Source organism: Panthera tigris, chromosome B3, assembly GCF_018350195.1.
Source record: "Panthera tigris isolate Pti1 chromosome B3, P.tigris_Pti1_mat1.1, whole genome shotgun sequence".
In the NCBI taxonomy this organism is placed as follows: domain Eukaryota; kingdom Metazoa; phylum Chordata; class Mammalia; order Carnivora; family Felidae; genus Panthera; species Panthera tigris.
Window position 1 is genome coordinate 19,218,729 of NC_056665.1, and position 24,816 is coordinate 19,243,544.

A 24,816-nucleotide genomic window follows, 5' to 3' on the forward strand; every position below is an offset into this window, starting at 1 on the left:
ATCGTATTACTTCCTCAGCTAATTTTTAAATTGATCTCTTCTATCAAATTTATTCAAATAAATTTTTTAAAATGAATTCCAGATAAACCAATAATTTGAACTGTGAGATCATGACCTGAGCCAAAGTCGGACGCTTAACTGACTGAGCCACCCAGGAGCCCTTTGGGGAGCTCTTTTTAATGTCCTTTGTTATCTCTGTGTCTTCTAAAGCCTGACTTCCTGTTTGTTGTACTAATTCAGCATTATCTTGTGAATAGGTATCAAGCATCTTTCTGTGGTGGACACTGTTCTAGATTCTTAGGACATAGCAGGGGTGTGGACTCTGCACTCCTGGAGCTTGTAATTCTAGCAGGAAAAACAGACAACAAAGAACAGGAAAAATCAGAGAGTGATCCTTGATGAAGATAGCATTACAGCAACAGGAGGTACTCAAGAAACTGTGTGGCTATTTTTAATTGTTATTTGGTAAGATGTCTCTGAGGAGGTGACTTTGAATTTCAGGTCTGCTTTGGTTGGCCAGGAAGGAAGGGGTCATTGGAAGACTGGGAAGAAGAGAGATTTTGAAATATAGTGAAAATAATATAGCATGAGGTGCCCAGCTCTCCTTCCCATGCTCCTTCATTCACTCCTTCGTTCACTCCACACTGTATCAGAACCTTCTACAAACTGAGCACTGGGAAGGTGGGAAAATGTCCTCCTAATACTTCTTTTTCTGGGGGTGGGGTGGGGTGATAAATAGACTGTATGCACCACTGTCAGGAATGAAAATTAACCAGTGTGCAGGGGATGGGGGGGTGATGGGCAGAGGACACGTCTTTCGATCAGATGTCAGGAAAGACATTTAGAGAGATGTGGCACCTACTCAGAATCAGGTGAATGGAGGGAGGAAGTCAGTCCCATAAAGCGCTGGGGAAAGGGCCCTCCTGTCAAGGATACCCGCCAGTGCACAATCTGTGAAGAGGGGCTGAGCTGGGCAAATTGGAGCAGCCACAAGATGGCCTGTGTGCCTGGAGCAGAGTGCTAGAAATGTCAGGTGGGACTGGAGAGGTGGGCCTTCCTGGCCGGCCAGGACAGGGGCTCAGATTTTATTCGGAGGGTAATTAGAGCTGGCGGTTGGATTTGGGAACTAGGGGATGGGGGGGCGGGGCATGACCCAGGTGGGTGGGGCAGGAGCAGGAGCAGGAAGAAGAGGCTGGACCTGGGATTTGTTCCCAAGCGAAAGCTATCACGACTTGTTTAAGTATTTACTGTTACACAGCAAGCCACTCATAATTCACTGGCTTAAAACAACAGCAGTTTATGGCTTCCCAGGATTCTGTGGGCCGGGAACCTGCAGGGCACAGCTGGGTGGCTCTTCTGGCAGCCTTCCCATGACTGACGCCTCAGTGCTCCTCCGCATGACTTCTCCCCCTCCACGTGCTTTGTCATCATCCAGCGCTTGGCCTGAGCTTCCTTCCAGCATGGCAGGTGGATTGAGGGCGTTGAGAAGCACAAGCTCTCAGGCCTCCCGGAAGGTTAGGCCCGGTGCTGTCTCTTCATCACTTCTGCTGCCCCCTGTTGGTTCAAACAGGTGAAAAGGCCAGTCCGGGTTCCGGACAGGATGGGAGAGATTCCACGGCTTAAAGGGAGGAAAAGCAAAAAGTTTGTGGCCATCTTTAACACACCACAGAACTTGATAATGGATTACAAGTGAGGAGGAAAAGAAAGAGGCATCATATGTATAACATGACAGGTGTAGTTAGAGCCCCCCACTTTGGGCGTCTCCTTGATTTCTGCCCTCCCATCAGCCCCCAAAGGTAGCCATTATTTTGAAAATAATTCAAACCCTTTGCCATGTTTTATAACATTGCTATATAGGTATATATAGATATTGATATAGATAGATATAGATATATCCATAAGTATGTAGTGTTATTTCTGTCCTGCCAGATGAGTCCCCTCTGGGCTGCCACCTGGGTCACCATAAATTCCACAACATCATCTGCCTGGGTTGAGGAAGAGGCTTCACTGAGGGAAAGGAAATCACAAAGCCTGGCTTTGCAAGGTGGATTGCATGTGGTCCCCAGGCTCTCATCCTCTCCTAGGGAGGCATGCCAGGCCTTCAAAGAGGTGGGTTCCAGTCCAGCAGAGGTTCTAGCATGGACCTGCCTTCTCAGAAGGCTAGCCTGTCAGTGGTGTGCTAGGTGTGATGCTGGCTGTGCAGCTTCGAGCCATGGGACAGAGCTATGGCACGTCACAATGCCTCAGCCCCTGAACCCATGGGAAACTGAGCATGGGCGCCAACCGTTTAGCTGAGAAAAGGGGGCACCCCTCAACTGGCTTGTTGTCTGTGTTTGTGGAATGGCTGCAGGGAGGGGGTGCTAACCAGAGTCGCGTTTGGCAATGCTGCTCCTCGCAGAATGGTTTCTGTATTTAAATTTTTTAAGTAAGTATTTTCATACCATGCCAGTCTTTTGCTAACTTGCTCTTTCAACCAACATTAAGTTTGTACAGCATAAGAGCTGTGTTTTCCAAGAAGCGGGGTAAAACCTTTTGCCTATAAAACTATCACTGCCTGGTACTTTTTTTATGGGCAGATGTTTTACCATTGATTCCATTTCTTTAAAGGTTATATGTTGGGGCGCTGGGTGGTTCAGTCAGGAAGCCTCTGACTATTGATATCAGCTCAGGTCGTGATCTCGAAGTTGTATCTCGCGGTCATGGGATTGAGCCCCGCATCGCACTCCATGCTGACTGTGGAACCTGCATGGGATTCTCTCTCTCCTTCCCTCTCTGCCCCTCCCCCATTCACATGCAGGCACATCTCTCTCTCTCTCAAAAATAAATAAGTCAACATGTAAAAAACTAAACAAAGGTTACACGTTTATTTAAAATTTCCATTTCATCTTCAGGTAAATTTGGCAATACGTTTTTCTAGGTAGCCGTCCGTTTACTCTAGATTTTCAAGCATGTTAGCATAAAGTTCATAGTAGCTTTGAGATTCAAAAATATTTTTAAATGATTTTACTCATTTGTCACAGATAAATCATACATTTGATATAAAGTTCAAAAGTGCAAAAATGGGGGACGCCTAGATGGCTCAGTTGGTTGAGTTTCTGACTCTTGATTTTGGCTCAGGTCATGATCCCAGGTCATGGGATTGAGCCCTGGGTCAGACTCTATACTGAGTGTGGAGTCTGCATAAGATTCTCTCTCTCTCTCTCTCTCTCCCTCCCTCTGCCCAGCTCCCCCACTCACGCATGTGCTTTCTCCCTCAAAAAAAAAAAAAAAAGTACAAAAGGGAATATAATGAAAAGTTTCTCTCCCACCCTGGCCCTCAGTCTTTCAGTTCCTTTCTCTTTCAAAAAACTCAGGGGAAAAAAAGCACCCCCTCTTGATTTTCTTCCCCCTCAGAAACCACAGTTTTTTTGGCCTCGATTTAAAACAGCTGTTTTTCTTTTCATAAATCTTTAGCTTAGGCAGAATTTTGAAATGTTATGTTTTCATCTTAGTTATTTTTCATTTTCTATATTATGAACAATTTTGGACACCTTACAAAAGTATCTTTGTATCTATAGCTCCAACTTCCAGAACTGTCACGCATAGCCAAACCTCCATCTCTCCATATCCCATTCCCTGTCTCTCTAGATTGTTTTAGAACCCAATTCGAGGCTTCCTATGTTAAGAAGACAAAAAAAAAAATCACAGTATATTTTACATACATTTTTAAAAAATGAAAACATGTTTCATTAATAACATCAGATATCAGTGTCCCTTGATTGTCTCATAATGTGTTTGTATCACTGTTTTGTCTGAATCCGGTTTTTTGAGTCAAGGTCCCTGCATTCTGTTGGGTCATTTGGTTCTTAATTTCTGCCTTTCTCCCTCACTTACTTTTTCCTTGCAATTTAATTGTTGATAAAACCACATTTGCAGTTTCCCACAGTCTAGATCTTGGTGATTACATCTGGTGGGTGTGGCTTCACAAATTCCTGTTTCTGTGTTTCCATAGATCCAAAGGCCTGCTTAGATTCAGTAAGATGTTTTGGCAAGAATGCGAGGTAGTTGGTTTATATTTTCTATTGCATCATTGCAGGAGTCAAATGATATCTAATTGTCTCTCCTCAGTGTTTAGATTTTTCAGTGATTTTGGGTGTTGTTGCTCTGATAATCCATTACGGAGGTCCTAACGGTTTTTCAGCTCTTCACCTAATAGTTTAATTAGTCATGGATCACTGCCTAGATCAGTTACTTCATTCGAGATTGCAAAGTGGTGATATTTCCAGTCTATCATTCCTTCTTCACCTGTTGGCTGAAATCCATCTCTAAAAGGATTTTCTCCCATCACCTCTGTGATGGGAAAGTCCAAATAAATGTGTGATTCTTTGCCTTAATTTATTTATCCCTTTTCCTGAAAATGAGTCAATTCCCTAGTAGTATCTTTCAAAGGTTACCGGTGAGGGATCTTTCTCTTAGTATCGTTATTAGCTCATGAATTTTAACTTAATTGATTTTTGATGCTAAAATTATTCATCTTTGGCCAGTAGAACCTCTTTTGGGTTGGTTCTTCTGTCTTTTCCCATGACCCCAAGAGTCCTTGAGCACCGTCTTGCTTTCTGATGTGAAAAGATATTCCAGGCTTGGAATTTGTTGCCTGATTCCTGCCATCTGCCATTTCCTTAAAGAACCCGCTTCCTCTGCTGATCTCGTGATTTAATTCTCTACTGTATAGTTTTGTCCCCATTCTCATTGCAGACACTATTTCCTCTCTCTCCCTCCCCCTCCCCCCTCCTCACCCCCCCAGCCTCTCTTATTTTTTGTTGATCAATCTTCTAATAAGATTGTTTCATGAGTCTTTTGAAAGAATCAGCTCTCTGGGTCCTGTTTTTTTATTTCTCTTCTTTCTATTTTCTATTTCTTTTTTTTCTAAATTCCCTTTTCCCTTTTCCAACTTGTGGAGTAGTATCCTCTCACTTCTGAGAGCTCATCTTTTTTCAGTGGGAGCATTCTTCTCATATATTTGAGTGTGTAGTTCTGGAATAATTACCAGACACGTTTTGGAAAGCTTCGAGCATCATCTTCCGTGTCTCTTAATTTTTTTGTCTGTACCCTTTGTGTCTGGGTGCCGCACCTTCTGGTTGGTCTCGCAGATGATCCATGTGTCCTCCAGCCCTGTCCATTCTTTTCCTGCCCTCCATTTCATGTGTTTTACAGTGCAACTCTTCTAGTGTTAATTTCTCAGCTTTTTAGTCAAGTCTTGTTTATAGATGCCACATCCTTCTATAGATGCCACATCTATGTCTCTCCAAGATGCCAGTCATGTTCATTCTGAGGTCTTGCTCTTGTTTTATAAATGCAGGTTCTGGGTAGGGATGGATCCCTGAAGTGCGGGAAAGCCAGAGCCCAAGATTTCGCTTTGAGATGCTCAGGCGTGGACTCGTCCTTTCTTCCTGGATGAGGATGGTGGTTGTTTTATCAGGGACTGGGAGAGTCCAAAGTTTGCCCTTAACTGGATTATTTGTATAGCTCCCCGTGCCCAACCCCAAGCAGTGATGTAAGGGTGCAGCAAACAATGCAGGCTTTAAGATCTGGCAAGACCCTGCCTTGTACAGGCATTGCCACTGTCAGCTGCGCACTTCCTCTTGGGGACACTGAGGCCCGAGGAGGGCTGCGATGAGATATGCCCCAGCTTCTCCTGTCTGGGTGGTCAGTGTGCTCCAGTGGCCCTGGGTCCTCGGCTATAAGCAGGGAAGTTAATTCAGCTTTACTTTCTGCGTGTGGGGGTGGGAGGTGGGAGGTGGGGAGGTCTCTTCCTGCTCACGTGTCGTCTGCTTGTTGGCTCGGTTGGTGAAACTAGGTGCTTCTCCTTATGGTGTTCATCTTCCTCAAATGTTTGTGGGTGCGTCGTTGGATGCTGATCTTTGTGGCTGGGACTCCCCGGAGCTGTCTGTGAATGCAGCATCAGACACCCCAGCCCTGGGAGAGAAGGGCAAGGAGGCTGCAGTGGGCTTCCCTGGGCGTGGATGTGGGGCATGTCTTCTGGGGTTGGGGGAGCTCCATGTGCCTCCTGGGTGCCACCTGCCACCTGGAGTTCCACACTTCCCATCTGACACATAAGAGGTAGCTTTAAAAAGGAAAAGAAGGAGGGGCGCCTGGGTGGCTTGGTCAGTTAACCGTCCAACTCTTGATCTTGGCTCAGGTTGTGATCTCATGATCTTGCAGTTCATGAATCCAAGCCCCATGTTGGGCTCTACACTGAAAGTGCAGATTAGGATTCTGTTTCCCCCTCTCTCTCTCCCTCTCTCCCTCTCTCTCTCTCTCTCTCTCTGCTCCTCCCCTGCTCTTCCTCTCTCTTCCAAAATAAAACAAATTTTAAGAGGCAGAACCCTAGACCCCTCCACTGCCTGGCACAGGCTGGCTGGGGCTCCCTCTACCTGTGCTTTCTCCCTCCCTGCAGTCCCCTGCTGGTGACCTTGGTGGCTCTCCTACTTCCTTTGTGCACCCTCGGCAGCCTGGGAGCACTCCCCAAACCACCTCCAACTTGTACACCATGACCTCCTGTCCTCTTAGGTCTCCTTTTTGTTTTCTGATGCTAATATGGTTTGGTGGTAATTTTTTTTTTTTTTTATAAAATCTCCAAGGAATTGGGGCAGGAGTTGATGACTGTATCAGGGTTCAGTCTGCTGTCTTAATTCCCTCTTCTAGCGTCTTCTTGATAAGTTATTTATATCTCTTTGATATCTTCTTGATATCTCTGATATGTGTGATTTATAGGAAAAAGTGAGTGACAGTGTCACGAAGGTGGGCTTTGCAGTCAGAAGGAGCTGGATTCGAATCCTGGTCCCTCCACACGCTAGTCCTCATCGGTAACACAGGCATCATGAGTGTATTTGCAGAGCACTTAGCACCACACCAAATGTGATCCACTGCTTGTATGATCCGTAGCCCCTCAATTAGTGTTTTCTTTCTCCTTCCCTGTTGGGCAAGTTATCTAGCCTCTCCTGGACTGTATTTTTGCGAGTGAAAATGATAATAACATTGATGAAAAATATGGGAGTTCTTAAAAATGGAAGAGGGGGTAGTCTTTGATTTTATTTGAAGGCACAGGATTTAAAATGTGGCCGGTCCTCATTTTCGAATATGTGTAGAACTACAAAGTGATGAGTTCAAATCTAATCATCAAAATAGAATCGTTTTACTTAAAATGGAATTGAATCAAAGGTTGTTTAATTAAAGTTTTACATCCAAGACCTTTTCATTAACGTCAAAATCTTTCCTTGTCTCATGTTCGCAATGCATTTTTTTTTTTTGGCCCAATTAACAAAATGTGTATGTCTCATGGAAGAACACTCCTAGTAAAGCTCAAAATTCTAATATTCTTGAGTATCTTGAATGTTCAGCCGCAAGCTGTCCATAGGGAATTCCTTGAACACAGGTCACAGAAGCATCGAGAACAGAGGTGGGAGGCGGGTTTCGGTGGCCCAGGGGCCATGGTGGCAGAGCCCAGGCATTCTTGGGATGTTTGCGGTTACACAGAGTCATGGAGCTCCTTGCTTTAATAATGAGGATATCGCTCATAAAAACAAAGAGCCATATTGTCGTCCAGCCAAGGTTGTACTGCACTGAAGAAGCTTGAGCTACGCGCTTGGACATTTCCATACAGGAAGAGGCTGTGAAGGTGACAACCACAGAGCAGCAGGGTGCAGACTGAGCCACACACTAAAAACCCGGCCACAGAGGAGCCCGGCTCCCGGGAAAGTCAGCCCTTGCTCAGACTGAAGATCTCAGCGTTTCTGTCTTAGGGCAAAGGGGAGAGGCTGCCGGCATTCGATTCTGTTAAGCATTATCTCCTGCGCAGATGTGTCTGTGGCTTTTGCTTTTAACTCTTCGGAGGCCACGTTGTAATCCCGCGTTGGGCTCCCCTCCAACCCCCACCCGTTAAGTACACCAACTCACAACTCTGCGAGCCACCGAGGAGCCCCGATCCTGGGTTTTGCCTCTTTGGTGTACGCCTGCTTTGGGATTTGGAAGGCAGATGGCAGTCCCAGTATTGAGGCGAATCAGCTGGAATCAATTTCAGTTGTGTGAACTTGAGGTTGTGTGTCTCTGCCTGAAGACATGCAGAGGAAAAAGAAGAGCAAATGACCTCATTTCTTCCCCCTTTGCCAAGATTCAGAAAATGTTGCTTGTTTCAAGGCAGATCACACGGTTCCAGAACCCTAAGTATCGGTCTGCAATTCTTAGATTCTTACATCATTCCAGAATCGCCTTATGTGTATACAAGCAAAACCGATTCCTATTTCTCCTCCTTTCACACGGAACATAGCTGATCACATCCACTGATCTGTACCTTGCCTGTTGCCTTCACACATTTGTACATAAAAGCTATCACAATCATCATTGTTCTTTTTGACAACCGCCTAGTATTCTATTGCACAGATGTCCCTCACTTATTTAAATAGCTTTCTTCCAAAAGGCATTTGGGGGGCGCCTGAGTGGCTCAGCCTGTTGAGCGTCCAACTTCGGCTCCCGTCATGGTCTCACGGTTCATGGGTTTGAGCCCCGCGTCGGGCTCCGTGCTGACAGCTCAGAGCCTGGACCCTGCTTCAGATTCTGTGTCTCCCTCTCTCTCTGCCCCTGCCCTGCTCATACTCTGTCTCTGTCTTTGTCTCTCTCTGTCTCAAAAATTAAATAAACATTTAAAAAATGTTAAAAATAATAAAAGGCATTTGGGCCGTTCCTCGTATTTTGCTGTAATGAATAATGCTGGAATGTCTTTGCATGTACAGAAGCACACCCATGTAATAAATCCCCAAAGTGATGGATCAAGGGGTAGATGTTTCCAAAAATCTGCCAGGGACTGTCAGTCACCCTCACAGGAGCTGTTCCTGTTACCCCCTCCCCCACAGCTCATGTGCTTGCCTGCTTCCTATAGACATGGCAACAGTATTTGTTCACACACTTTTGGTTTTTCCCAGTCTGACCTGTGAAAATGGTGTCTTGGTATAGTGTTACATGCATTTCTCTTACAATAAGGGAGGCTCGGCCTGCATTCGCATGTGGAAAACCTGGTTATATTTGCTTTTATTGAACCCCCTCTTCACACCTTTTGCTTCTCAGTTTCTAGGAGCTCTTTGTGTTAGATGGTATCCAGTGTTAACACATAAATAGATGCCCTCTAGAGATCCACTTTAAGAACCAAAAAACTGAGGGGCGCCTGGGTGGCTCAGTCGCTTAAGCGTCTGACTTTGGCTCAAGTCATGATCTCACAGTTCGTGGGTTCGAGTCCCGCATTGGGCTCTGTGCTGACAGCTCAGAGCGTGGAGCCCGGTTCGGATTCTGTGTCTCACTCTCTCTCACTCTCTCTCTCTGTCCCTCCCACACTTGAGCGCTCTCTCTCTCTCTCTCTCTCTCTCTCTCTCTCTGTCTCTCAAAAATAAATAAATTGAAAAGAAAAAAAAGTACCAAAACACCGAAATGAAAATGTTGAATGTTCAAGGGAGCTATAATGTTTTACTTTTGTTCTTAATTTAATTATTAAACTAATATTAATTAAATATAAAATATTCAGGGAAATAATGATAAATATACAGGGCTCGTCTGAGGAAAACTTCAAGCCTTGGACAGAAAGCATATTTGAGTAAATAAAATGACACCCCCTCCTCTTATAAAGGAAGACAACACTGTAAATATGCCAATTCTTCACAAGCTGGTTCTGTAATTCAGAGCAGTAGCATTAGGATATTGGGGGAGGGGGGAACACGAACAAAATTTATTTTAAAAAAATGGGTTTTTTTAATGCATATTTTTGAGAGAGAGAGAGAGAGAGACAGAGAGACAGAGCGTGAGCAGGGGAGGGGCAGAGAGAAAGGGAGACACAGAATCTGAAGCAGGCTCCAGGCTCTGAGCTGTCAGCAGAGAGCCCGACACAGGGCTTGAACCCATAAACCGTGAGATCATGACCTGAGCCGAAGTCAGATGCTTACCCGACTGAGCCACCCAGGTACCCTAAACACGAACAAAATTGAATATGTTTTACCCGGAAAAATAAACGTGAGAGTCGCCACAAAAATTAAAATGGAGGGGAGGTTGGCTGAGAGAAGGAGGGGAGATTCCTTCCACTACGTGTTTGAATTTATTACATCATAGTAGTGAAAGGGGTTGGAGACTATAGAGAGAGAGTGATGGAACGGAGTAGCAACTCGAAAACAGACCAAATGTGACCAAAACGCACATTGATTTTGCTTTACCGTTTGAGGTTTCACATCAGTCTAGAAAAGAAAGTGAATTGGGTAATAAGATAGAAATAACATCGCTTTCTCACTTCTGGACCAAAATCAATTTCGGATAAATCAAATATTTAAACATAAGAATTAACACCATTAAAAGTCTAGGAATATGATAACTTAAAAATAATTTTGGAGCGAAGAAGGCCGTTTTCTCCCTAAAACATCAAACCTAGTTAACATAGAGGAGGCTAATAAACATGGTTACATAAGAGTTGAAACTATTTTGCGGAAAAGCCTCCTCAAATGACAAAAAACAAACAGGTAAAAACTGTTTTCAACATATACTATAAAGAGCACTTGCAGATCATTGGGAAAAAGAACACTCCAGTTTCCAGATGAACCAAGAAATAGAAGCAGAGAGTTTTCATTTGCTGAAAAAGATAGAAATGGTGGGTTGGTGTATGAAAATATGCTGAATGTCATTCATATGGGAAAAAATGCAAACCAACGCCAACGATGAGATGTTATTTTGCTTTTCAGATCCGGAAAAATCAGAAAGTTTGATGTTATTTAATATAGCAAGGATATAATTTTTGCTCCATTCTTCATATTAAAAAAATTTTTTTAATGTTTATTTTTTGAGAGAGAGAGGTAGAGTGTGAGTGGTGAAGGGATAGAGAGAGAGAGGGAGAGAGAGGGAGGGAGACACAGAACCCGAAGCAGGCTCCAGGCTCCACACTGTCAGCACAGAGCCCGATGTGGGGCTCGAACTCACGAACCGTGAGATCATGGCCTGAGCTGAAGTCAGACGCTTAACCAACTGAGTCACGTAGGTGCCCCTCCATTCTTCATATTTTTAACTGATGTTGGGTTGATAACTAAGTAAGCGTTCAAGTGGTCCAACTTTTAGAAGAGCAAATTGACAATCTTGATAAAAACTAAAGCTCAATCTATCCGCTGCTCTGAATTAACCTGAAGATACAGTTCACAGGTGAGCAGAAACACACACACAGAATGTTCGGCACAGCATGAAAAGGGATTACAAAGACACTAGGAGTGCCCTAAAAGTCCATCAATGAGGACAAAGAACCACCGTGAAATAAAATGTCTGGATCTTCATGTGCAGATACAGAAGAACTTTTAAGTCAGAAAAGCAAGTTGGAGAACATAACCCTATTATAATCTAATTGTCAAAAAAAAATGAAGAAAGAGAAGGAGGAGGAGAAGAGGAGAAAGAGGAAGAAGAGAAGGAAGAGAAATGAATATTTATGTGAGATCCAGGGAAATCTGAGCCACTTCGCAGCCTCTGTCATCACAATACAATGATGTATTTCAAGGAAGCTCCAGCCTACAATCTTAAAATGAAAAAAAACACCTTAAATCCTTACTAAAGTTTCTTGACAAGGCATCTGTGGGGAATTCCATTTAAAGCACACAGCCGAATACCCGAACGCCTCTGCCCAGATCGTCCTCAGAAATTCACAAAATATAGTCTCTGTGCTCAATCTCTAAGCTCATTCTGTCAAGAGATCCCCAAGTATTTCCCCCAAAGTCAGCTTGCCTTAGTGTTTGGATGTGTCTGCAACGAAGGTGCACTCAGACTCCGCCTGAGAGGTGGGGAGGAAAAGTGGGGACACCTCTTGGAGGTTCTGTCCCCACCATCAGTACTTATGGATGCACAGAGATTATGGAAAGACATCAAGAGAGTCCTCGGAAGAGTGACCCGTGGGCACAGTCACAGGGAGGAAGAGAGCGGGCCTCTCCTTCCAAGAACAAAGGTCTCTTTATCGTCTGAGCAAACCAAGCCTGAGTGTCACAGCTACCCCACCGCATGGTGCCACTTGGAGGCACCGTTCAGCGTCTCATTCACCATCTGCCAAGCCTCTGTCTTCCTAGCTCCAGGATGGGGTGAGCAGACCCAGCACATCGTGTTATGGGGACTGCACTGTTGTCTGCTCACCCCCGGAAGGAGCATGCCCTGAGAATCATAGAACAATAGGAGATGACTCCAGAGTGGATAGAACTTCACTTTCCTTCTTACCACTGCACAGGACTCTCTTCTGTGCATATCCCAGAGTTTATTTAGTCATTTCTCTATGACATCTGCATTGCGTCCTCTGCAGCAATGCTGCAGTAAATAGTCTTGTGTAGATATCATTTTGCATTTTTGACATTGAATCTTTGGTGTAGATTTCTAAAAGCTAGAGTGTTGGCTAAGAGGGAAAATGCGGATATAATTTTGCCAGGTATTGTTAAATTCCCTTCCATAAATGCTGCACTATTTTGCATTCCCTCCAACAATGCAAGAACATGCTTGTTTCATCATAATTGACCCTGTCTCTGTGATATAAGTTGCAGTTTTTTTTTTCTTATTTGTCATTTGTCTTCTTACCCTGCTTGTGTGTTTTGGGACACACAGATTTTTGTGGGAGGGGGGTTTCCTTACATGTTTAAATTTTATGTTTGGCTGTAAAACAAGCCTCAAGAAGTTTAAAAGGACTGAAATCATACAACCTATGTTCTCTGATTACAATGGGATGAAATTAGAACTCAATAACAGAAGAAAATTTGGGAAATTCACAAATATGTGGAAATGAAACAGCATGCTCTTTAAGTAATCAGTTTAAAGAAGAAATCACAAGAAGGGCACCTGGGTGGCTCAGTAGGTTGAACGTCCAGCTTTGGCTCAGGTCATGATCTCTCAGTTTGTGAGTTCGAGCCCCACATCGGGCTCTGTGCTGACAGCTCAGAGCCTGGAGCCTGCTTCGGATTCTGTGTCTCCCTCTCTCTCTGCTCCTCCCCCTGTCACGCTCTGTCTCTGTCTCTCTCTCTCTCAAAGATAAATAAATGTTAAAAAATATTTTTAAAAAAATCACAAGAGGAATTATAACATATTTGAGGTAAAAAAAAACAAAAACACAACATACTAAAACTTAGGAGATGCACCTTAGGCAGTACTGAGAGGAAAATTTCTAGCTATGATCATCTGTATTTAAAAAGAGTAAAGATCCGAAATTGATAAACTAACCTTCCATCTTAAGAAACTTAGAGGAGGAAGAACAGACCAAACCCAAAACAAGCAGAAAGAAGAACAAAGATTAGAGCAGAATTAAATGAAATAGAGACTAGAAAAACAATAGAGAAAATCAGTAAAACCAAAAGTTGGATTAAAAAAAAAATCAACAGTATTGGCAAATTTTCACTTCGAATGGCCAAGAAAAATAAGAGAAAGGGCTGAAATTACTAATATTGGGGATGTAAAGAGGACATCACTACCAACTGTACAGAAATAAAAAGATTTATAAAATACTATGAGCAATTGTACACCAACAAATTCAATCAGCTAAATGAAGTGGACAAATTCCTAGAAAGACACAAGCTGCCTAAATTGGCTCAAGAAGGGATAGAAAATCTAAACAGAATTATAAGTAGAGACACTGAATTAGTAATCCTAAAACTCTCCACAAAGAAAAGCCAGACCCAGATGGCTTTTTAAACCATTTAAATCATTTAAACATTTAAAGAATTAATATCAACCTCACAAACTCTTCCAAAAACTGGGAGAGGAGTGAACACTCCCCAGTTCGATCTAAGAGCCCAGTGTTACCCCAAAACCAAAACCAAAGACAACACAGGAAAAGAAGACTACAGACCAATATCTCTTATGAATGCAGATGCAAAAATCCTCAACTAAATATCAGCAAACCAAATCCAGTAATATATAAAAAGGATTATATAACATCACCAACTGGAGTTTGTCCAAGGATTGCAAGCCTGGTTTAACATCAATCAATATAATACATCATAGTAACAGGAGAAAAAAAAAAACATGATTATCTCAACAGACACAGAAAAAGCATTTGGAAATATCCAACACCCTTTGATGATAAAAAGTTTAGTGAACCAGTAATGAAAGGGCACTTCCTCAACCTGAAAAAGGACATCTGTTAAAAGTCCACAACTAATATCATATGTAATTATAAAAGACTAAATGCTCTCTCTCTCGCATCAAGAACAAAACTATGATGTCCACTATCACAGCTTCTATTCAACATTATCCTGGAGTGGCCAGCCAGGATAATGAAACAAGGAAAAGAAATAGAAGGCATCCAGATTGTAAAGGAAATAGTGAAACTATCTCTATTTGCAGATGACATAATATTTTATATAGAACATCCTAAGGAATCTACAAAAAATTAGAACTAATCAGCTCAGCAAGTTATCAAGATACAGGATCAAAATGTAAAAATCAATTTTAGTTACATATACTTTCAATGAAAAGTCTGACAATGAAATAAAAAAAAACACATTTACAATAGCATCAAAAAGAATAAAACAATTGAGAATAAATGTAACAAAAGACATGCAAAATTTATACACTGAAAACTACAAAACACAGTTGAAAGAAGTTTAACCATCCTGTGTTCATGGGTTGGAAGACTTTGTAATGTTAACATAGCAATACTCCCAAAATTGATCTACATGTGCAGCTACTATCAGAATTCCAGCTGAAATATTCACAGAAATTGACAAGCCAATCCTAAAATTCACGTGGAAATGCAAGAGATTCAGAATAGCCATAACAGTTGTGAAAAAGAAGGACAAAGTTGGAGAATTCAACACTGCCTGATTTCAAAATGTACTACAAAGTTAGAGTAATCGAGACTGTGTGGTATTGGTGTAAGGGTAGACATGTAGATCAGTGGAATAGAATTACGAGTCCAGAAATAAACCCGTACATTTATGGTCAGATGAGTTTTGATACAGGCACTAATACAACTTAAAAAAAAATTTTTTTAATGTTTATTTTTGAGAGAGAGAGGCAGAGCACAAAAAGGGGGAGGGGCAGAGAGGGAGGGAGACACAGAATCCAAAGCAGGCTACAAGCTCTGAGCTGTCAGCACAAAGCCCGACGTGGGGCTCGAACTCACAAACTGTGAGATCATGAGCTGAGCTGAAGTCAGACATTTAACCAATTGAGCCACCCAGGCACCCTGGGCACTACTAATACAATTTAGAGGGAAAACAATCATCTTTTCAACAAATGGTTCTGAGACAACTGGATATCCATATGCAAAAAAAAAAAAAAAAAAAAAAAAGTTGGATCCCTACCTACACAATATAAAAAAAAAAAATTGAAAATGGATCATAGACCTAAATGTAAGAGCTAAAATTATCAAACTCTTAAAAGAAAACAAGGGATTAAATCTCATGACCTTGGATTACGCAATGGTTTCTTAAATAAGACACCAAAATCACAAGTGACAAAAGGAAAAAAAATAAATTGGACCTAATAAAAATTAGAAGTTTTTATACTTGACAGACATCAGTCAAGAAAGTGAAAAGACAACTCCCTGAATGGGTTGAAATATTTTCAAATCGTATATCCTGTAAAGGGCTTGTATCCAGATTACGTAAAGGCTGCTTACGAGTCAACAATGACAACAAATGAGCAAAGGATCTGAATAGACATATACCAAAAAAGATGTAAAAATGGTCAATAAGCACATGAAAAGATGCTCAACATCACCAACCATCTGGGAAATGCTGATCCAAACCACAATGGGACGCCACTTCATACCCACTAAAATAGGTAACATTAAAAAAATGGACAATTCTCACTAAGTGATGGTCAGGATGGGGAGAATTAGAACCTATGTTTCAGGTGGGAATGTAGAATGGTACAGCCACTTTGGAACATGGCTTGGCAGTTTCTCAAAATTTTAAACATAGAGTTACCATCTGGCCCAACAATTCCACTCCTACATATATACCCAAGAGAACTGGAAGAACTTGTACACAAATAATCATACCAGCATTATTCACAATAGCCAAAGAGTAGAAAAATCCAAATGTGCCTGGGTGCCCAGCTGGCTCAGTTGGTTGAGCATCCAACTTCAGCCCAGGTCATGATCTCATGGCTTGTGAGTTCGAGCCCCGCATTAGGCTCTGTGCTGACAGCTCAGAGCCTGGAGCCTGCTTCGGACTCTGTGTCTCCCTCTCTTTCTGTTCCTACCCACTTGGCGCTCTGTTTTTGTCTCTCTCAAAAATAAATACCCCCCCCCTTTTTTTTAAATCACAGTAATCATTTCCTATCAAGGATTTTACAGTGATTAACCAAGCGGTTAACTCCAAACACTGCCTTCAGGATTAAAAACTATATTGCCTATATTGACTATAACCATGTAAGGTTACCTCTTACATGGGAGTATTTTTGGGCATTTCTCATGCTTTTAAGCAAAATCACTGCCATGGTCTGAATGTTTGTGTCCCACTAAAATTTATATGTTGAAACCTAACCCCCAAGGTGATGGTATTAGGAGGTGGGGCTTTTGGGCGGCAATTGGGTCACGAGGGTGAATAGGATTAGTGTTCTCACAGAAGAGACCCCACAGAGCTCCCTGGCCCCTTCTGCCATGTGAGCATGTAATGAGAGGCCAGTCACCCAGAGGAGGGTTCTCATCAACCACACTAGCACCCGGTCTCAGACTTCTAGCCTCCAGAACTGCAAGAAATAAGATTCTGTTGTCGATAAGCCATCCAGTCTGTGCTGTTTTGTTAGAGCAGCCCTAATGGGATAAGACAAGTTTTAAAGAAGAGTTATTAACCAAAATGAACTCTAAAGCCACTTACTTGAACTTGGCTGATCTCATTCAGCAGCATTTTTAGATAAGGGCACTGTTTGCGTAAACAATCGGGGCTCCCTATTTTGGCCGTTAGCATATTTATTGAGCTTCAGCTGTGTGCTACGCAGCGTGCAGGGGCCTCGCTGTGTCCACTGGCACATACTACCCTGTCTGGAGTTGATTCCCAGGCATTTGGGGCGCCTCTGTACCCCTGCTCCCCCAAAAGTTCAGCAAGGGTGCTAGAGGAAATGACTTCCACTGTCTGGCCCCCACTCACGTCTGCCCCAGAGCTCAGTAAACAAGGTACAGAAAACAACCAACTTGTCCATTTAAACTCACATGATTTATCTTAGATGCCTGAGAAATAAGATGGAACCCCAGACTTCATAATTTTTAGACACAGGCCACATTTAACTTCATGTCAAAGAGCCATACTTAAGAGCTAGCATTTATCCAGAGCCCACTGAGGGTCAGGTAGTGTTCTAAGCAATTCCCATGCTTCCATACTTCCATTTATGTGACCTTACAACCACCCTTTGCCGCCGTCACCTCCAGGAGACACAAGGAAGTGATGTAGATGTGGATGCCCAGCTGGGTGACCTGACCATTCCACTCTTCCACTCCTCTACGTGGCTCTCTGTGTTTTGGGGCCTCCTCCTCCCACTGTGTAGGACTAAGTCCTGGGCTACTTTCATGAGCTGGAAAGCCCCAGAGTATTATCTTGAAACAGTCTACGTTTTGACCTGACATGAACCCCACCGCCGGAACACTGAAGCGGCCTCACTGGAGCAGGTGGGGTGGAGCGAGCATGGCTAGGTGGAAGTCATTCATGGAAAGTAAATCCAGAAGGACCTGAAGGTGTCCTCCTCCTCTTTCACCAGGAGAATTCTGTGCCCCAGTGCCCGTGCTGAATGATACTACAGATGAGCCAGATTACAGGTGAAGCCCCTACTGACACATAGAGAGCTCTGGAGGGTGGACAAATTGACTCCAAGAAGCTCTTAATGAGCATCTATGGTGCGAATGGCTCAGTGCTAGGCACCACGACCCTGAGGAAGTGGGGCCCAGCCTGTGGCACTTCTGGGCAGAAAGGAGGTGGACAGACCCATCACAAGAGGATGGTCCTGGTCAGGTAGAGGAAGGAGAAGGGGGCCCATGGAGAGCCCCCCTGCCCAAGTCCTCCCTGGGGGAGTAGCGTCTGTGCTGAGCCTAGAAGCAGAAGGAGAATTTTGATAAATGGGGAAGGGGCAGGAGCTCCTTCCAAGTTGGAGAGACACCAGAGTAAAGGCTGAGGGAGCCTGGGGTCCGTGGAGGAAATGAGGGTGCAGCGTAGGGGGGGGGGAGCACACCCCCTGGAAATAACACTCTGTTTGTGTACCGGTCCAATTTTTTTTTTTGTCACGAATTTTGCAGTAGTTTTTTGTTTTTGTTTTTGTTAACTTTTTAAGTTCATTTATTTATTTTGAAAGAGAGTGCAAGTGGGAAAGGAGCAGAGAGAGGAGAGAGAACCCCAAGCAGGCTCCACATGGTCAGTGCAGAGCCCCACATGAGGCTTGAACTCACAAACCGCGAGATCATGACCTGAGCTCAAATGGGACACTTAACCAACTGAACCACCCAGCTGCCCCACAGTAGTTTTTTTTTTTCCTGTGCCATTTTGTTGTTGTTGTTTTTTTTTTAAATGTTTATTTGTTTTCGAGAGAGAGACAGCGCAAGTAGGGGGGGAGCAGAGAGAGAGGGAGACACAGAATCCGAAGCAGGCTCCAGGCTCTGAGCTGTCAGCATAGAGCCTGATGTGGGGCTCGAACTCATGAACTGTGAGATCATGACCTGAGCTGAAGTCAGATGCTCAACCAACTGAGCCACCCAGGTGCCCCTGTTGTTGTTTTTAAAAGAGATGACAAGATTCAGACATAAATACTTGTCAAAACCTTGCAGCCATTAAGCAGCGAAGGTAGGACTTGAACCCAAGTCGTCTCATCTGAGTTGAGTGGCATTTCTGTCACCACGTTTTAGCATGGTTCACGGTTCTTGGGGAAAAGACACCACTGGAAAGAATCTGGGTGCCTCATCCTTAGTTTCCTTCTAGACTGAGATATTTTCTTCCTTCCCCTGTGCCCATGTTTGCCAAGAGGAAGTTGGAGTCAGCCAGAAGTTTTACAATGCTAACCTGGAAAGTGTATTTTTATTTATTTTTTATTTTTTTATTTAAATCCAAATTAGTTAACATATAGTGTAATAATGATTTCAGGAGTAGAATTTAGTTATTCATCATTTACATATAACACCAGTGCTCATCCCTGAAAAGTATATTTAAAACACTACTTTTCCATTATAGCAGTAACATAAGTAACTGGAAAACTGAGCAAAGGGAAGGGATCGCCTCAAATGCCACCACATAAGGAAAGCCAACGTTATTCTCTTGGAGTCTTTCCTTTTTGTCAGTTCTCCTATGTGGTGTTGCGTTGTCCCTCTGTGTGTTCAACATGATAAGCATTTATAATGCATTAGGTACTTGGCATAACCTCCATTCTTTGCTCTACGAAACAATACCGCAATCAGCATCTTCATGCATACTTTTTTTTTTCCTTTGCACAATGTTTTTAAATGTGTAGAATTATTCCCTCAGAGTCAGTTCCCTAGAAGCTGGGTTGCTGTGACAAAGGATGGCCTGGCCCTCAGTGTGTATGCCCACGATCGCCTCCCCACAGTGTGACCACTTTCTTTTTCTGTCTTCAGATTGTGCCATTTTATATTATGGGAGTATTAAACAAAGGAACTGTCTTACTTCTGTGATTTTTACTTCCCCAGAAGGATGGTTCCTCTTTCTTTACCCGGGCAGCGTTTGTCTCTCGAGCATGCTTTCTGTTGTAGCTGTTTAAGATCTGGGAAGAAGACAGCCTCACACACTGGCTCTTCCCTCCGTCTCATTAGGCTGTGTCCCAGGGTCTAGCTCAGCATATGCTGGGTGTTAAACATTTCTAGAATGAATGAGCAATAAATAAATGAATATTTGGAAGAGGAACTAAGTATAGGAAAGAATTCATCTTTGTAGCTCTGTGTTTCTGGGTTTTCTCTTCTGCTGCTGCAGAAAATTCATGGAGAATTTGACTTCCATCGTTTGCTCTCTGGTTTTTCCATCTAATGAGACAGGATCATCTCACCTTTTAGTTTCCATGTGTTTGCCAAGCACATTATGTTCCAAATAAGTACCCCATGTTTGGTTGGGAGCACACAGCCTGGGTGGGGTGGGGGGAGGTGGGGGGGAGGTGGGGAGGGTCAGGGGTTAGACTTTGGTGGCAGGTGTTGAAGGGTCCAAGTCCCAGCTGTGCTCTCTGACCCCTCAGAGCACTGGTCAGCTCATGAAGGACAGTGAATAGAACCCCTGCCTTCATGGGTTTGGCAGGAAGGTGGAAGTATGGAGGACGTTTCTTACAACATCAGGCGGAACTCAATAAATGGCACCAATTACTGGCATACTAAATATTATTATTATTGTTAGACTATTTTATTTTGTCTTTTAGAAATCTGTGACATGCTTACAGACTATTGTCCCAAGAGACTTTCTTGCTCTACCCAGAACCAAAACAATTGGTATATCCAAGACAAAGAGTTGTTTCAGCTTAGATAATGCCATCAAAGAACTGGTTTGTGAAGCCAGGTTGAAAATAGTCACCCTTGGGCTGAATATACTTTTTAAATTTCTTTTTCTGAAGTTCGAAGTCAAGCCAAGCTTGGTAAGAAAAAACAATATTGGAAAACACAAAATTTTAAAAATCTCCATCCACTGCACCTGCTGAAGGCATCTGCTACTGTCATATATACAGACTGAATTTTTATAAACAAAAATAATAGACTGTACACATTAGAAACCTTTTTTCTCCAAGCATTTTAATCCCATATAATCTAAATTCTGTTACTCTGCATATTTTCAAATGATGTCAACCAATGATGCCTCAACCTGTGCCCCATGTCCTACACTTTTAGCTTAATATTATGTATGTATTTTTTATTATTAGTCTTCATTATTATGTTTTAATGGCTCATAGTAGTTGCTCATTTTGAACTACCCTGAGTCACTATTTTAAAAGTCATCTCAGGCTGCTGTAACAAATTGCCACACGCTGGGTGACTTAGACAACAGACATTCATTTCTCACATTTCTGGAGGCTGGAAGTCCAAAGTCAAGGCACCAGCAGATTCTGTTTGTGGAAAGGGCCCACTTCCTGGTTTGCAGACAGCCATCTTGTTATTGGATCCTCACTAGGCAGAGAGCTGTGAAAAAACTCTCCTGTGACTTGTGCCACTAAATCCCATTGTGGGGGCTCCATCTTCATGACCCAGTCACCTCCCAAAGACCCTGCCTCCTAAACCATCACCCTGGGGATCAGGATGAAAGCATGGATGTTGAGGGTATACAAACATGCAGTCCACAACAGGAATTAAGTGGGAAAGCAGAGTGGCAGGAATTCTATGAACTCTGGGGTCAGAAAGACCTGTTTCCACTCTTGCAGCTACCTGCCAACTCTATAACTGTGAACAATGTCTGTATTCTGGCCCCCTTCATCTGTAAAATGGCAGCCATGACACCTACCCACAGCACTGTGGTGAGCATTTGATTAAATAACAAAAATCAAGCAGCAGTCAGTGCAGGGCACCTAGACATTGCCTTTCTATAAGCCATTCCCTAAAACCTGATATCGGCCATTTACCTGGTTAGCAGGTTCTTCCCTCTGCTGTTGTAGGTAGTTCTGCAAGGTAGTGTCATAGCTTAAGAGTGTATCTTTTTGTGCATGCCATGTTATTTCCTCAGATAAACTCCTAGGAGAATAGGGTGTTGTTATATAATATTGCTATATATATAACATATATATGTATACATGTATTATATATGTACATATACACACATATAATATTGCTATATATATGTATATATGGCTATATATATGCAATATATATATTGCTATATATATATGACATAATGTATGCCAGAATATGTTATATATGTTATATATGTTATATATATATGTATATATGGCATAATGCATGTTATATATGTTATATATACACACACATATACGTATATATGGCATAATGCATGTTATATATGTTATATATACACACATATATATGTATATGTGGCATAATGCATGTTATATATGTTATATATATATATATACACACACACATATATATGTATATATGGCATAATGCATGTTATATATGTTATATATATACACACACACACATATATATGTATATATGGCATAATGCATCAACACCCTATTCTATATATAGCTACATATACTATATATATAGTATTGCTATTGCTTTCTGAAACAGTCATACAATTTGCCAGGCCTCCCACAGTGACAAATGTCACCACACTCTGGCCAGCCAATGCACGTTAGAATTCATTACACTTTTCGCCATGTCGGTGGGCATAACATGGCATCTTAAGATGAATTGTATTTTTTATTTCTAAAGAAAATAGCACTTTTTCTTGTGATTTTCTCTTGTGTGAGCTGTTTGTTTATATAACTGCTCATCCCCCCCCCTTATTAGCAAAAATCCATTTGGTGAGAATATCCTCAGAGAAGCTGTGCGTCTGTGCTGTGAGGCTCTGAAGCACGAGAAACACTCAGCGTCCGTTGCGGAGCGCTGTTCTGTGTGAGCCATGAGCCAGGATGCCACCGCTGCCTGGGCTTTCTTTTCTGATGCTGGTCGATCCAAGTGGCCCAGCGTGATGGGGCTGAGCAGCAGCCATCTGGAGCTGGTGAGGAATTATCACCGAGGGTCACCCTGGGGGTCACATCACCCTCCACATCCCCCAACCTCTGCATCTTCCCCGAATAAATAAAGGGTTGGATTTCACCGTAATACGACCCAGAGACGAAAACTGCTACTGAGGCTAAAATCCTAGAGTGATAGCTGCAGAGAAAGAAGCATCCTTCCAGCTGAAGGTTGGTGAACCCAGGGCTACAGCAGGTGAGCCCCTGCAGAGCCAGGAGGGTGTCCCCTCCAGAGAGGGACAGCCCCTGCCCTCAGTGCTCTGGCCACCCAGGGACTCGGGGAAGGATGCAGGACAAGGTCCGTAAGCGATCATGACCAGGTCAGTAGCATCCTGAAGTTTACTTTTGTGTGCTTTGCTGTGAACTATGGGTTGAGAGATATGTCTTTACTTTTTGCTACTCTGTTGATAGAGATGAACGGAATAAAAAAAATCCATAGATGTACAAGTAAAATGTTAGGGTCTTTTCCAGGATATACAGAGGATGCAACAGATTTTGAATGGACAGACAGCATTCTCTTTCCATCATACATGTTTTCTTTGGTGGGGAAGAGAGAATTAAAAATAATATATATATAACGATAATATATATAATTGTATATAATATATATTATTGATATAATTATACATAATTAAATATATGTATGAGAGGCCAACATTTAGAACTTAAAGAATTAAAGTCACTTTCGTATTACTTCTCCATTGTCCTAGATTTGTAGAAGAAAAACAGTAGAGAGAGAATTTTATTCTGATATTTGGGTGCGGAGGGATGACTTAACAAATGTTGTTCTAGAAGAAAAGGTAAAAGACTCTCCTTAGGACTCTCCTTAACAGACTCAGAACCAACAAACAAAGGAGGACTCTCTTTAAGGGGGGAGGTTCATGAGGAACTCTTCGTGTAAGTGATATGGCTTTTAGAGTTGACCTCACTCAATCATATTCATGGAATTCTATTTTACTATGTCCCCAAAATAGAAGAGAAGAAAAATTTCCATTCATTTTCCTGCAGTCAGAATACTCTGCATTTCCAAAACCTGAATTGCAGAAATGATATTTAGAGCCTGAATTATTGGCAACCGAAACCATTTCTCCTAGCAATGGCTGAATACGTAGAGCACACAGTGTTGCTGAAAATATTTCTTTTATAAATAGAGTACTACATTGAAAGTGATTCTCGAGGACAAAATAATATTCTCATGCCACAGGCTAAAATACTGTTTTAACCAAATGCTTCTTCACATTCTGAACTTTAATTAGCATCATGTCCAGCATATTTAAATACCAGGCTATGCTGATATTATTGTTTGTCACCAACCAGGAATATGTCCACTATCATTTCACAGCTTACTGTAGATGTTTCCTGTGTTCTTGAATAGTTCTACATGGGCCAAATCCATAACCCTAGCCATCCACTCTATTTGTAGCCTCTCCTCACTAGCTCCTACTTCTAATTAATTGATTCCTAAAATCAAACCAAAAACCAAAATTGTGCTTTTGATTTTCCCTTCTCCTCCTTTATTTGTCTACTGACTTCATTAAGCATATTTATCATGTTAATTTTGCATTAAAAGCAAGTGAGATGCCTGTTTGTAGTGTATGTGAGTATGTATATATTCATGTATATGTATATATATATACATGTATATGTATATGTATATGTATATATATGTATATATATATATATAGGGGATTTTCATTGCTCTATAGGAAAATAATGACATTGCAATAGAGAACAAAAAGGGATTTTTTTTTGAAACTGAATCATTCTAATGTTCTACAATTATTTTCCTAGTGGTTTTAGTGACTTATTTGGTATTTTATTGAAATAGGATACATTTTGGGTGTTTATATTTTTAATACGAACTTTACATCTGTATGAACAAAATACTTAGAGCTGTCACATTTTACTGCAGAGAAGAATAGAATTATGGACAATGGCTGATTAACAGGCACAAATCCCTGAATAATCTTGAGTGGTGTAAATACAGTCCTCCGCTTTAAGTTTAAATCAGAAGTCACCAGTTGTCAAATACAGAGCTGTAGTATTTGGGGGGAAAAGTAATATGAAAGTAAATATTTACCTCAAGAAAGGTGTCTGATGGTGGGGAGGAAGGCTTCTGCTTTATTACATCATGAAGTTCTGTATTACTATTTTTTTTTTTCAGTGAGAATGTGCTCTTTTATTACTTGT

General features: G+C 42.1%; 1 protein-coding gene and 1 long non-coding RNA gene across 5 annotated transcripts in view; one reads left to right on the forward strand and one right to left on the reverse strand.

Moving 5' to 3' along the window:
* The window catches only part of LRRK1 (leucine rich repeat kinase 1), a 148,997-nt gene that overhangs the window by 17,218 nt on the left and 106,963 nt on the right, over nucleotides 1–24,816 (forward strand). The window lies entirely within an intron of this gene.
* Nucleotides 1,165–24,734, reverse strand: LOC122239401. Its single transcript, XR_006218454.1, has 3 exons — nucleotides 24,707–24,734; nucleotides 19,623–19,815; nucleotides 1,165–1,618 (listed from the first exon to the last, which is right to left on the reverse strand). It is a non-coding gene; the product is annotated as an uncharacterized LOC122239401 (long non-coding RNA).